We start from the raw sequence: 6018 nt of genomic DNA, 5'->3' as shown, positions 1-6018 counted from the left end.
CATCATTGTTTGAGACTGACCCACTATGGTGGCGTCATCAGCAACTTTGTAAACAGTGTCAGAGCTGAATCTATCAACACAGTTGTGCATATATAACGAGTACAGTAAGGGACTGAGTACTCTGCCTTGCAGGGCACCGGGTTGAGGAATATTGTGGAGGAGATGATGTCACCTATTCCTATTGATTGGGGTCTGCAGGTCAGTTTCAGAGAGGGGAGCAGAGTCCTAGGTCTCAGAGTTCGCTGACAGCTGGAAAGGAATTGACAGTGGAACAGAGAGGATCCTGTTATTATGGTTCATTTGGGTACTGACAACTTAGGCAAGGTAACGAAAGACATTCTGCATAGTCAGTATGAAGACATAGGCACCAAATTAAGAAGCAGGACCTCAGGTCAACAGTACCTTATCTCCTAAGACACGTGCAAATTAGCATTGGGCAAATAAGATTAGGCAAACGAATGCGTGGCTCAGAGGCTGGTGTGCTCTAAGTTATTTCCAATCTGTGGCATTGGCACCACTACTAGAGCAAATAGAAGGTGTACTGTTTGCATGAACCATTTCCTGGAGGCCTGGTTTTCAACCACCCAATGTAATTAACAAATATGTTGAAATAGACCCCATCTACATATCACTATGGTACAAAACCGGAAACAAGACTGCCCACCATGACAGGCCACATAAATTCAGAGCGGGACAGAACAGCAGTGCTTCAATGGTGGCTACATAGCGCTGACAATGTCACCTAGAAGGGAGACGAAACGTTTGCCTGAAAACCAGTCAGCTCAGTGAACCAACCAACAACTCCAACCACAACCCGAGCTACAGATCTTCATTAAAACATTAAGCTGAGACCAGTGTTATGGGAAGACACATTACTGGGGGAGCCGAGAGGCTTTTAAATAGGGGGCAGGGAAATAAATTTGGGATTGAAAGCAAGAAACTGCGGATCCAAGAGCTCTGACATGAAGTTGGAAATTGCTGGATAAATTCAGCATGTCTTGGGGTATCTGTGAATTTGAGGTAAGGAGCAGGAAGTTTTAAGATGATTTAAAGGAGAATATTTTCACTCAGACAGTGATGGATATCTAGAAGTCGCTGGCCAAAAGTATGGCAGAGGCAGCAACCAATTACAAAAATTAAGAAGTATTTAAATAAATACTAAAAATGCCGTGGCTTGCAAGGCTACGGGCCAAATTCTGGAAAATGGGACTCGAGTAGATAGGTTTGATGATTGGCATGGACATGATGAGCCATAGAGCCTTATTCTGTGCTGTACAACTGTATGATTCCATCAGTGTAAATTTCATAAAACAGTTATAAAAGGAGGCTTTAATTATCCACATGTCGGCTGGGTTGGTGTCAGATTAAGGAGCAGTAACGGACAAGCATTCTAGGTTGTGTTCAGGAGAATTTCACACATCAGTCCAAAAGGTAAAAGGGGCACTGCTGAACTGTACTTGAGAATGAGGTGGGCCAAGTAAATCAAGTGACAGTGGGGAAGTATTTGGTTGATATGGATCGATGCATCACCAAGTTTACGATGACAATAAAAAGTCAGATTGGGATAAATTCAGATTAAGAATAGTCGACTAGTGGAGAGTGGGCTTCAACAGGTCAAGGATAGAACTGGGCCAGATAGGCAGAAACCAAAGGCTGGTGGGAAAAACAGTAGCTGAACAATGGGTTACCATCAAAAATGAAATGGTTTGGGAACCGCCAACATATATTGTAGGTAATAACCGAAATGATGCAGATCCTGTAAATCAGGAACAAAAACAGAAGTTGCTGGAAGAGCTCAGCAGGTCTGGCAGCATCTGTGAAGAGAAATCGGAGTTAACGTTTCGGGTCCAGTGACTCTTCCTCAAAACAGGAGGAAGTTCTGCGGAAGGGTCACCAGACCTGAAATATTATTTCTAATTTTCTCTTCACAAATGCTGCCAGATGTACTGCACGTAAATGGGATTAGTATAGTTTTGGTGTTTGTTGGTTGGCATAAACTTGGTGGGTTGAAGGGCTTGCTGTATGACTCTGCATTGCTTCAGACGGAAAGATAGGACAAAGAAATCTTGAGCTCCATGGAGAACGAAGCAGATTGAAATTAAGTTAAAGAAAAGGTATTCTTAGCACAAGGTGTCAGGTAGTAAACCCATTTGAAAACCAAACTGACCATATAAACATTCACAAGGGAGGGGAAGCAAAGACAGATTATGTAAAACAACAGCAGCTAACATGAAAGGCTATCCCAAAGTCTTTTAGTAAATAGGGTGGTAGAAGGAGGAGTAGATTCAATGAGGGACTAATGAGTGGATTTTCACTTCAAGGCGAGAGGCAGATTTGAAGTGTAAACTATTCTGTGTCTGTCTTTTCCTGTGAGGCTAATGTGAATAAGGAGAAAATTCATTCACTGTAAGGGTTTAAAATTTGTAAGGAAGGGATGTTGTCAAAATTGATAAGGCACTGGGACAGAATGAGATTCCCCCTCAGGATAATACGATCCAAGGTTGAGAGTGGAAATTTCAGAGACACTGCCAATTATCTTCTTTGAATTCATAGGCTGGACTGGAGGTATGGAGAACTGCAAACATTGTACCTATGTTTATTAAGAGTTGTGAAGATTGGCTCAGTAATTACAGACGAGTCTGCTTAATTTCCAAAAACAATTATTCAGAATAGTAGCCATGTGGGATCATTTGGATTGATTCAGAAGAGTCAGCATGGATTTATGAAAGGAAAATCACGTTTAACTAACTTGCTGAAGTTTCTGAAGAGACACATCAACAGTTGGCTCGGACTGGTTTAGCCGCGGATGAAAAATGGGATGGCGTCAACGTGGAAGTATAATATGTTTATAGTTTGGTAAAAATTACTTTGCAGAAGAAAATGGTGACCGAGGTAGAGGTTTTTTTATTTAAAAAGTATACCTTATTCATAAATTATTTCCAAGTAAATACAACAAGTCCATACAATCCCTTACAGAATTTTCCAAGGAATTTTGACATTCCTTATTACAGCTTCAATCCAGTTGCAACAAAATTCTATTTTCTAATCATGAAACTATTTGCACTTGTGTTAAGGCTACGAGGGTATCCTGAAATGGAACAGGCCCTCATTATATTTTTGCTGAAAGACCTTATCTTTTGTCTTTTCCCATTGTGTCTTGGCAGTAGTTACTCCAAACTTCAGTTCATCCCTCACCATGTAATCCTGGACCTTAGAGTGTACCAGTTTGCGACACTCGCCGAGGTTAATTCTTCGCACTGGAAGATCTAAAGATTTCTTGCAAATCAATGAGTACCTCTCATTGAGTTGGTGGCCCTCCAGGCACGGTCAAAGTAGAGATGTAGCAAGAACTGATAAGATGGCAAGATAACAAAGTGTGAGGCTGGATGAACACAGCAGGCCAGGCAGCGTCTCAGGAGCACAAAAGCTGACGGTTCAGGCCTAGAGCCTTCATCAGAGAGGGGGATGGGATGAGGGTTCTGGAATAAATAGGGAGAGAGGGGGAGGCGGACCAAAGATGGAGAATAAAGAAGATAGGTAGAGAGGAGAGTATAGGTAGGGAGGTAGGGAGGGGATAGGTCAGTCCAGGGAAGACGGACAGGTCAAGGAGGTGGGATGAGGTTAGTAGGTAGGAAATGGAGGTGCAGCTTGGGGTGGGAGGAAGGGATGGGTGAGAGGAAGAACAGGTTAGGGAGGCAGAGACAGGCTGGGCTGGTTTTGGGATGCAGCGGGGGGAGGGGACGAACTGGGCTGGTTTTGGGATGCAGTGGGGGGAGGGGATGAGCTGAGCTGGTTGTGTGGTGCAGTGGGGGGAGGGGACGAACTGGGCTGGTTTTGGGATGCAAAATCTCCCCTTCCCCCACCGCATTCCAAAACCAGCCCAGCCTGTCTCTGCCTCCCTAACCTGTTCTTCCTCTCACCCATCCCTTACTCCCACCCCAAGCCGCACCTCCATCTCCTATCTACTAACCTCATCCCACCTCGTTGACCTGTCCGTCCTCCCCGGACTGACCTATCCCCTCCCTACCTCCCCACCTACACTCATCTTTACTGGCTCCATCCCCGCCTCCTTGACTTGTCTGTCCCCTTTCCACCTATCATCTCCTCTGTCCATCTTCAATCCACCTCCCCATCCCCCTCTCCGATGAAGGGTCTAGGCCTGAAACGTCAGCTTTTGTGCTCCTGAGATGCTGCTGGGCCTGCTGTGTTCATCCAGCCTCACATTTTATTATCTTGGATTCTCCAGCATCTGCAGTTCCCATTATCTCTGATAGGATGGCAGTCAGGACCCAGTTTATGATCTTCTTCTGTTCTTCATGTTCTCAAGATAATAAAATGGAAAAAAACCCTGTTCCCTCCGAAAGGAATGGGTTATTATCCAACAGCTCCACATTCCCCCTTACCCGAACACTTGAATATCCCCATAGGAGGCAGGATTAGGGTGGGACTATGATCACTGACTAACTGCAAAGAGTCTATCTTCCGGGTTGTGAATTTATGCGACCTTACCATTACCGATCTCCATATACTTCATCCATGGTAACAGCTCCCCCGAGCTCCGCTAGGGGGCTCCTCCCTGCAGTTCGCCTCAGCCCCGTTTGCAGGACACCCCTCCCCTCAACTCCTCTAGGGGGCCTGTCCCCATAGTTCTGCTCAGCTCCGTCAGGTGGACCCCCCTTCCCTCAGCTCCGCCAGGCGGCCTGTCCTTGCAGTTCTCCTCAGCTCCATCAGGTGGACCCCCTTTCCCTCAGCTCCGCCAGGCGGCCTGTCCTTGCAGTTCTCCTCAGCTCCATCAGGTGGACCCCCTTTCCCTCAGCTCCGCCAGGCGGCCTGTCCTTGCAGTTCTCCTCAGCTCCATCAGGTGGACCCCCTTTCCCTCAGCTCCGCCAGGCGGCCTGTCCCCATAGTTCTGCTCAGCTCCATCAGGTGGACCCCCTTTCCCTCAGCTCCGCCAGGCGGCCTGTCCTTGCAGTTCTCCTCAGCTCCATCAGGTGGACCCCCTTTCCCTCAGCTCCGCCAGGCGGCCTGTCCTTGCAGTTCTCCTCAGCTCCATCAGGTGGACCCCCTTTCCCTCAGCTCCGCCAGGCGGCCTGTCCCCATAGTTCTGCTCAGCTCCGTCAGGTGGACCCCCTTTCCCTCAGCTCCGCCAGGCGGCCTGTCCTTGCAGTTCTCCTCAGCTCCATCAGGTGGACCCCCTTTCCCTCAGCTCCGCCAGGCGGCCTGTCCTTGCAGTTCTCCTCAGCTCCATCAGGTGGACCCCCTTTCCCTCAGCTCCGCCAGGCGGCCTGTCCTTGCAGTTCTCCTCAGCTCCATCAGGTGGACCCCCTTTCCCTCAGCTCCGCCAGGCGGCCTGTCCCCATAGTTCTGCTCAGCTCCGTCAGGTGGACCCCCTTTCCCTCAGCTCCGCCAGGCGGCCTGTCCTTGCAGTTCTCCTCAGCTCCGTCAGGTGGACCCCCTTTCCCTCAGCTCCGCCAGGCGGCCTGTCCTTGCAGTTCTCCTCAGCTCCATCAGGTGGACCCCCTTTCCCTCAGCTCCGCCAGGCGGCCTGTCCTTGCAGTTCTCCTCAGCTCCATCAGGTGGACCCCCTTTCCCTCAGCTCCGCCAGGCGGCCTGTCCCCATAGTTCTGCTCAGCTCCGTCAGGTGGACCCCCTTTCCCTCAGCTCCGCCAGGCGGCCTGTCCTTGCAGTTCTCCTCAGCTCCGTCAGGTGGACCCCCTTTCCCTCAGCTCCGCCAGGCGGCCTGTCCTTGCAGTTCTCCTCAGCTCCATCAGGTGGACCCCCTTTCCCTCAGCTCCGCCAGGCGGCCTGTCCTTGCAGTTCTCCTCAGCTCCATCAGGTGGACCCCCTTTCCCTCAGCTCCGCCAGGCGGCCTGTCCCCATAGTTCTGCTCAGCTCCGTCAGGTGGACCCCCTTTCCCTCAGCTCCGCCAGGCGGCCTGTCCTTGCAGTTCTCCTCAGCTCCGTCAGGTGGACCCCCTTTCCCTCAGCTCCGCCAGGCGGCCTGTCCTTGCAGTTCTCC

The sequence above is a fragment of the Stegostoma tigrinum genome, chromosome 3 (genome assembly GCF_030684315.1).
Source record: "Stegostoma tigrinum isolate sSteTig4 chromosome 3, sSteTig4.hap1, whole genome shotgun sequence".
Lineage (NCBI taxonomy): Eukaryota > Metazoa > Chordata > Chondrichthyes > Orectolobiformes > Stegostomatidae > Stegostoma > Stegostoma tigrinum.
The sequence above is the reverse complement of the archived record's forward strand: the minus strand, read 5'-3'. Positions refer to the sequence as shown.